Genomic DNA, 10,178 nt, shown 5'->3' on the forward strand with positions numbered 1-10,178 from the left:
TAGTACATTGATTATACTGGTTGAGCACTTTCATTTGATACCCATATTGATGGGATCGATAAAACCTACGTTATCCGCCATTTTGTAGCGGCCGCCATCTTGTATTTCAATTTTTTATAGTATATTGTATTCTGCTTGTTGAGCCCTTTCATTTGATACCCATATTGATGGGATTGATAAAACCTACGTTATCCGCCATTTTGTAGCTGCCGCCATCTTGGATTTCAATTTTTTATAGTATATTGTATTCTGCTTGTTGAGCCCTTTCATTTGATACCCATATTGATGGAATTAATAAAACATAAATTATCCGCCATTTTGTAGCGGCGGCCATCTTGAATTTATAATGATAATGAATAAACATAATTGTATTGTCACCAAAATCCAAAGTGTATACAAAATTTTAGATTAATCGGTTGACAGGAAGAGGGTGAAATTTGAATTACTAAATTTGACCCAAGAATAATAAAAAATAAAACAAACGGGGTGAGCTAAATAAAACCGTTTAAAAAGGAAGCTGACATCTTAACCTTAGCGTATTAATATATATGATATTAGGCAGTACCCACAATTATAAATTGTGTAAGCAAACATAAATATATTTGTCAGTTAAACAAAGCTACCGGTATGATTTTTTTTTTGGGAAAAACAACATCTCTTCTTTAAATTTTACACATTGTACGAGTAGAATATTTGATACTATGAATAAAATAAATCATCTTGCACTAAATCATTTCATACGTCCAAATGATATATTATAATTTTCCGTCAACACAAACGATATTACATCCAAAATCTCATCACAATTACGATAACAACGCTTCAGCCTGTAATATCCCACTACTGGGCATTGGCCTCTTTCCCCATGTAGGAGAAGGATCAGAGCTTAATCCATTAATAATTAATTACGACAGCGAATTATAAACCAAGTACTCGTTGCACCACTGCTATAAACCATTTGAACATGTGCATGTTAAATACACATGTTGAACAAAACATTAGGCACTTCGTATAATGTGCTTACATTAAATTTGCAGAGAACACAGCGTTTCGAGCAAAACGTAAATAAGTAGACGTTCACACATTGTTCCCAGTAGAATTCATCGTAGGGACCGATAATAGACCTAATGTTCGACCGTGACAAACATGTATGTTTGGTTTACTTTGAAACGAACCAAATGTCTACAACGTTCTGTTTGATAGTGTGTCGGATATTGTTTTGTTTTATTAGACTTTCTTATTAATACGTCTGTAGTTCTGATAAACTTCATTTTGTGGTACATTGAGTATTTTTATGCAGACGATTTCATGAATCCGTCTTACTTATATAGAGTAAATACGTAATGAATTTAAGAGAGCACTATTAAAAAATTAAATAGCATAGCTGTAACAATGTGTTTTATTAATATGTAATTTAAATTTAATTAAATAAGCTTCTAAGTTATGATTTTTAATTTTTAACATTTCACTTTTTAAAGTATTTGCTACCAATATTTTATTTATAGCCAGGGGTTTTCGGTACAAAATCGCTATTAGTGATGAGACAATCTTTGCATTATTTTATTCCGATTTTCGAATACTTTTTAAATCTCACTTGAGACGCAAAGCACCTTCATTAAGAATCATAAAGGTTAAATATTTCATTAAAATCATTTTAAAAGATTAACCTCTATCCCTCATAAATTAATCCTAAAAAGAATTATCCCTTTGAGTACTTTATAGAAAATTACAAGTAAATAAGTGAAAGGGTTGCAAGAGGGGTCGGATGTCAAGTTTAGTTGCATCGAGTTTGTAAATGGCCCGTGTAATTGATCATTGCATCGTCTTTGACTCGGCTTACTGGACCGGAAAATTTCTTAAGGGTATAAGATCATTCAGCTTAAAATTGTTATTTGTAGTTGATTGTCTTTGAGAGACCTGTTATAGTTGTGAGGTTATTAATAATATATCGTGTACGTAGCTTTGTTACCGTCCCAATGCTAGGCTTTGACACTGGAGAACATAACTTTGTCTTAAATTTTTCAGAATATTTTAGACACATGTAAGTTTCTTTATTTGGTTCACTGCTAAGTAATTAACTTAAACTGAATTCTTCAAGTTGAAATTTAGATAACACAGTTCCACTTATTTATTATTGTTGATATTATTATAGTCTGTATATGAGTCGCGTATAAGATTATAAAAATATCTGATTTAGAATGTTTCAATTTTTAAAACAAACTCAATCATAGTGTGAGTGTAACTAATAGAAAGTTTTCCATTAAAATATTTCATTCGTATTGCGACCTTATTTTATAAACGTAAATATAACTTAGGGTGTACCTTTTTTAAATTCTGTAAACGAGAAGCAAGCGAGTCTGGTTATAAACTTCTGGTTATCTATAAAAAGGGTTTTGTTGAATTGTTTTTTGATTAAGATCGGACAGGGACCGAGGATTTAGTTGCGGAAGGGATTCCTCGAGGACTCAATGTGTGATGTGGTGATAAGGATACGCGTTAAAGTTATTTTGCTCTGGCGGTCTTTTATCTGTTTTCATTTTGTGTCTTTCGTTACCTTATAACTTTCGTAATTTTATTAACTAGTAATCGACCAGTGGTCGAAATTCGACCATAATTAATTAAAATAAAATTATAAGTTTGAGCATTATTAAGGTTCTGTTCAAAGACTATACTTCTATAATAATAAAAAAACAGTATATATGCGTGTGTGTGTGTGTGTGTGTGTGTGTGTGTGTGTGTGTGTGTGTGTGTGTGTGTGTGTGGCGTGCTTGCGTGCGTGCGTGCGTGCGTGCGTGCGTGCGTGTGTGCCTGCGTGCGTGCGTGCGTGTATGCGTGTGTTTTCTTATTTATTTATTGATTTAATGTATTTTATGCATAAAAAAATGTATTAGCATTCTGCACTCCTGCTTTATATAAACTATAAGTGTTAATGTTAAATTTTATACTCCCCCGTCCGCGAAATTGTTGTAAAAAGAGGTTCAAAGTTTTTGCTTCACGTATTAATATAGATAACATGATTAAAATCACTAAATTAAAAAATTCTCATAGACTTTCTTAAATCAATTTAAAACTGGACTGAACCCAAGAAAAACAGCTCGTAGACGTTTTACTACTGGATTTTTTTTTTAATCTCAATATGATTTTATAATAGTCTTACAAAAAATGGTCTTTACTTTTTAAGATAATTGCTCATGAAACCTGCAATGGAATATTACATAAATCCTTGTATAAGGGACATGACTGGTTAATAGATATAATTAGTTCACTTTTCAGCAGCTAAAGATTTTTTTTTTTTTACTGATACATGAACAAGCGAATGCTCGTTAGTTCCATGCTTATACTTACAGAAAGAAGAAAACGCAGTTCCTAAACTGTTTGTGTTGACTTGTCCTGTAGATCATAATTCGCACAAAATCGCTGGTGGAGACTGGATGCACAAAATCGCTGGTGGATTGTGGAAAACCGGATAATTTTGCTGCAGGCTTGTTTACCTTAGCTTATTTTTAATTACTCTTAAGATTAAGCTAGAATCTCGAAATATGAATTTTGCGTCTAGCAATGAATTGTGATAGGCTAGGATAGGTATATTTTAACAATCAAATCCAATTAAAGTAATGATAGGTGAAACAATATATATGTTCTGCTAATCAAACTAAAGTTGCGTATAGTATACCATACATCTCGAATACGTTAATTATTAGGTAATATATAGATACATATAATAGGTAAATAATAAACGTGCCTTAGCGATAATGAGCTCGTTTGTAATCTAATAGCAATACAATTCACAAGGTCGTCTTAATGAGGTCTAGTGAGGTATGCATTTGCATACCATTGTGTACTAAGGAAAGTTCAGACATTCAGCAGGTATACACGAATTTAGAAATTGCATACATATCGCATTACAAACTTGCTTCTTCTTTACTTCGAAGATTTTGCAATACTTGAAGATAAAAGTTTTCGAGCAATGCGTCCTACCTGTGTAAACATACGGAGCAGTGACGTGGACACTGACGAAGGGACTGGTTCACAAGCTTAAAGTTGCTCAACGTGCAATGGAACGAGCTCTGCTTGGAGTTTCTCTTAAAGATAGGATTAATAATGAGACTATCCGCGAGAGAACGAAAGTAAACGATATAGCCCACAGAATTAGCAAGTTGAAGTGGCAGTGGGCTGGTCATCTGTGTCGCAGGACTAGAGTAGATACCGCGTCTTGGCAAATGCAGTGTGGGACGTCCTCCGGTTCATTGGATCGACTATCTACGTAATTGCCGGTGTGGGCTGAATGAGGATAGCGGAAAACCGGGATGTCTAGTGCAAACTTGGGGAGGCCTGTGTCCGCAGTGGACTGCAATAGGCTGAACTGAGTGACCGACTGACTATAAAATGCTAAAATATTAATATTCTAAATTATTATTACTTGCAGTAGTCGTTATCTCCTATTTTTGGTGAAAGTTTCTTTTCTTAGCTACCAGATACAAAACTAAGCTACTAGTTTTTGCTACAAATCAATTAACATGTATATAACTAGGCATCAGATATTTCTAAACTAATAAAGTTAGCCGAACTAGCATACACTCAAATCCGTGTACTTTTAAAGAAAACATCATATGCTTACTACTTACTGTTTTATCATCGTATGACAAAGGTTAACCAAAATACATTTTCAAATTTCTGGAATTTAAAAAGTTTAAGGAACCTAAAATAAACACGTTTCAGTAGTAGGTGTCTCTTAAGTTAAAATTAAAATTGTCTAAATATAAGTTATCATTGTGTGGGTCATAAATTATGTCTTTTTTTAAGACAGCCTTCTAAGGTAGTGCAATACACAAAAGTTGTTTACACTAAAGAAATAGCATCAATAGCATCTATAGTAAAACATCGACGCAAATACCCAATCTGTAAATGATTTTTTTTTATGAAACACAATTTAGACAAAGAAGATAAATAAAATGGATTAGTATTATAAGCTATTAGTAAATTGTGCATTTAATTTATACTTAAAAGACTTCGCTCAAAAGTTGAAAAAGGTTTGTAAGCAATTTTGAGGATATTCCCGTTCAAAGTTAAATAAAACTGGGTTGGGACCGAAAATATTCGCTGAGATCTTTCCATTGAAAGTGATTGAAGCATATCTTTTAACGGCTCTCGAAATGTTGACATCACGTTTGAAACTCTTCCAAAGTTGTAACATACCTACGATGTTTGGTCTAACAAATTCACTCAAAAATCCTTTACCTCATACTCTGTCATGCCAATATTTTTCAAGGATACGTAATTTTTTTTAATTACTTATGTCATAGAAATTATTTGAAAACTGAGAGTAATATTTTGATATTCCAATCATAAAACAGATGTGATCCCATCCAAAAGCAAACGGTTTTGAGCGTTAGGCTTCTTAAATTGAGACTTCTGTAAATAAGTTTGTAATAGATAATACTTAAAATGTATTCCTATCAATGCATGTTTCTATAGAAAATGCCAAAAACCCATTACTAGCTATCCCGTCAATATAAGCTCTATTTCTTTCTTAACCTTTGCTATGTATATTATCAGTTATATCTTGCTAATTACTTTTAAAGTAAAGATTATATTAACATGTATTAAAGAGTTTTTAAATTTCACCACGATTGAACAAAATGAGAGATGTAAAATAATTATGTTTTTGTAAATATAAGTCAGAATTATTTTCTACGAAAAATTTATAAAAATCCTTTTAAAGATTCTTGATTATGATGTATAACGTTATTCTGGTTTTACATGTATAGACACGTTAATTTTTTGCATTAAATAAAATATTTTTTCGCTTTATTTAAATAATTTTCGTTTTATGTTATTTAAAGTAAATATACGTTAATAAGCTTTAGTTAATATATATTTTTATTAACAGAGTAACAATCGTGCGTTCGAATTACGTTAGGAAGTACTAACCTAAGCCAAATCCTCCTCAGGAACTCTACCTTACTAACAACAAGAACGCTCTACTCAGTCAGCAAGCCATGCTCAACAACAGCTAATCGAGCTACTTTAAACTTGAACAAGATTTTTCATGATATGCTCTATCTTGATAAAAGTCTACGCTTTTTTAATAAAATCAAATCAAAAATAATTTTACTCAAATAGACTTTAAAAGTAATTTTTATCTTCGAACCGTCATTTCATATAATTTAATAATTAAGGCTAAAATTGAAGCTACCTCCAATTAGAAATATAAAAGAATCGACCAAATATCCACAGTTACTTATTAATAATAATAATAATAATTAAATGAAGAAATAAATATAAAATGACTGGTAGTCTAGTGGTGCAATATATATCTACCAAAAACTTGCTACACACATCAACAATATATTAAGTCGTCGTGACATAGTAGTATATCCAATTTATAAACGCGATAGCTCAACACTTCCGGGCAACGCTTGATCTTGTTTATCGAAACTACTATCATTTTGGCTCTTGCATGTAATTAAAGCAGTATGAATACGTATAAATTCTCTTTCAAACACGAATATCAGACTATTTGAATTAAGTTAAAGGTAATAAGATTTTATTCTTAACTTCTTTATCTTCAATAAGACGGAACTGCTAAAATGAAACGATTATTAAGCTTGTATAATAAGACGGTGGATATCACAAACGAAGGCAACTGATGAGTTGCTGCTTTATGAGCTAGTTATGTGAGATCATTAGAAATTATATCGATACGTTTAATTTATCGACATAGATTAATTATATCATAAATATTATTATTAAAGTTTGACATTCAGTAGAGACAATTATTTAGGCTGTCTGATATTTGTCAAATTTTGTACACTTTTGTTTAATACTAAAATAATTAACATTGTTTTATTTATGATTTAAAAATTCTAAAATAAAATGTTCTTTAGTTTTGAGCTGTCATTTGCATCGATATTAAGGTATAATAGCTACAATATAATACTTTTTCTATAGTACTTTTTCTAGATTTCTATTTCCACCAACTTTTCAATTTTAATCTGTTAACTTAAATTCAAACTTAAAAAATAATTTTTATTCATTACTAATGAATAAGAAATAATAAATTAAAAATAATGCCTTATAAAGCATTTATCTTTAAAAAAAATCGATTAAGGTACATTTTAAATTAATTTAAAAATTACAATTTTTTTTATATACGACTTGACTGGCAAACAAGCTTACGGCCGGCCCACCGGATGGTACCTCAGCCTATAGACGCCTGCAACACCAGAAGAATCAGAAGAGCGTTGTCAAACCTACTCTCGACCCTCCCCAGGAGCTTTGGCCACTTTATTTATCACAGGAACACAATACTACTTGATAGAGTTATTTAACTGTATTATTTAAAGTTGAAGTACTTTATAAACTACTCCAGATTTTGAGAGGTATTTATCCTGCTGTGCCATATCTCAATAAGATGTGTAAAATATGTAATAATATTTTTTATTAATTAAATAGGCTAAACGCAATGCTGTCACAACTAACCGCTGTGATAGGAGAGTCGCGACAGGTCAAGTATTATTTGTTCTTGTTGAAATTTTCCATAACCACAATTTAAAACATTTTGACGATTGTTTTTGAAAGGGAAGGAATGCTTATAACTACTCGTAATAAACCTGGTTATACCTTTAATAATAATATTTAAATCATGAAAATATGTGAATAGGTATTTCAACCACACTTCACGTTTGGTTTTGAATTTGAATTCAACTTCACCAAATATCGATAAATAATTTCCATAATCAGAACTGAAGATTCTGTTTCAAGATCAAATACCCCACCTTGGTCTACGCTTCACTGGGCTTAGCGTAAATAATGAACATACGTGATTGAATTTCGATTATCGACAATCGACAAGTCCCAGCCCTATTCGGATGCTACTCCAATCGCCTAGCTGCACTGACGAAATCACTTAATAGATAAAATAGATTCTATTTCTTGGAGCGTATGGTCGATTTTAGATTGAATGATTTATGGTTATTAAAATAAACGGACGCCGGAGACAAGTGAACTAGATTAATATGGAACGAAATGGATATGAATATGTCTTTGAATTTAATAGTTAGTAATTGATGTTGAAGATCTTAGAATTTTTATATGAATAGATTTTAAATATTAGTTTTCTTCATAAGAAGTGTGTGAGAAATCACATTAAAGTTAAAGTAAATCGTATATAAGGTATTATTGTATTCACATTTTAAAACACAAATCACGTTTGTCTTCTTTCGTTTGTCACGTTTGTATCTTTGTGCTTTAAATATATTTTATTTATATTTCACAATACGTTTGAGAATGTAAAAAATGTGTTAATTCTTCAAGTAACAGGTAACAATAACGTTTCCAAAATATGTTAAAACTGAATTATCACTTGTAAAAAGGTTCTCTGACTTCGGTAATTCATTTGATAAACTAATTTCATTGTTAATAAAAAGAAGCATTTTGGTAGATATTTTTACATCACTTTTAATGGAGATTTTTTGATGGCAGGTTATTCTAGTGGTTACATCAAGTGGTCGGTTACGCTAGCTGTAGCAGGTTCGACTTCCGCACGTGACAAGTATTTTGAGCGTTTGTGTTTCAGCGTTGTTTTTGTTACTGAAACCCTTTAACAGGATTTCATACTACTGTGAAACGTTAAATGTGAAACGTTAATTTATTTTATTAATTAAATTAGCAAGCCCAGTTAGATGGCGCGAGACTAAGAAAAGAGGATGGTAAAGGGTGGTGTGCCAGAGGAGAGACTCATGTCCAAAACAGTACAAAAAAGGATGACTAGGCGTTCAAAGCTAGATACATCGATTGATACTTTTCTTATTGCAATTTCAAACTAGGCATTCCAGTGTCTGTCTGAGTTTGATAGTTGAAAACACTGAGTATTCGTTTTTTTTTTCAAACACGGAGAAGTATTTGATACATCCAAAATTATAAAAAAAAATATATGAGAAATAAGTCTTATTTCATACATTAGCTTTTATCGCAGCTTCACCCGCGATGATCTGCATTTTAAAAGCGATAAATCATGATTTATATACTATGATTTCAGAGTATCAGTTAAAAATAATTACAACAATTTGTTAAGTCAATATTAATATTATATATAATCATTATAAAATTTAATTTTTTCAAGTATATAGATTACAAAAACCGGTATTATGATGTTCTATTTGTACTAAATATAGACAAATTAAATAAAATATAAATGATGATAAAATTTAATTAAACACTTTGAAAAAAAAAAAACATGGTGACATTTTGCTATCCCGAGAACTATGGTTTTTTTGGGATGAAAGATACCCTATTTCTATTTTGTGCCTCTAAGCTTCATGCCCAAACAATACAGCCAATAGCCCAAATTTCATGAAGATCGGTCAAGCCGTTGAGTCGTGAATGGTGAACAAACAAACTTGCTTTCACATTTATAATACTATGGATTCTGAGATAAGTTAAAAGCAGTCCAGGATTAATGAGAACTGTTATCAATTCATTTGCAAGCAATATAATCTCACAATATCACATATAATTAACGTGGATGCATTGTTGGATGCCCTTTATTGCAAAAGAAAATCGTGCAATATGACGTCCTCGATTCGGGGAGATTTGCAATATCGGAGAGCCTCAATCAAAGTATCCTCTGATGTGGCATTAAAGCATCATATACTGGGTAATTGTGTTTTTATATACCTGAATAAAATGGGCATCTTATAGAAATAATAAACAAACGTCGCGCCCTAAAATCAATTAAATAAACGGTTTATATGCAACTGCTCCCAATAAAATCTAGTGTCGAGGGTTTGGGACAACACATCATATTCAAGCATAACTTCCTAGATGACATCAAATAACCAAGAGAAAGTTGTAACTTACTTGTAGTTATTTTTAGTAGCGAAGCAGTTGTACAATATGGGTAAAATCACAAAAGACGCCTAGTCTCCATTATGAAAAGCTATTCCAATCTTTTGTGTTTACTGCCTTTTAGCCCAAATGAAAACAACGTGATATTAACATCCTGAATTTCTGGAAATTTCTGAACTAGTAGCATTATTGGTCGCAAAGCTGAATACAAATCACTGTTACTCAAACAAAGTATTCTCCTTTTACTCTACGACGGACTATTGTAGCATTTGATATGAACATTGCCATGAAAAATTGATAAAGATTACTAGAATACTACACAATATACT

The sequence above is a fragment of the Melitaea cinxia genome, chromosome 16 (genome assembly GCF_905220565.1).
Source record: "Melitaea cinxia chromosome 16, ilMelCinx1.1, whole genome shotgun sequence".
In the NCBI taxonomy this organism is placed as follows: domain Eukaryota; kingdom Metazoa; phylum Arthropoda; class Insecta; order Lepidoptera; family Nymphalidae; genus Melitaea; species Melitaea cinxia.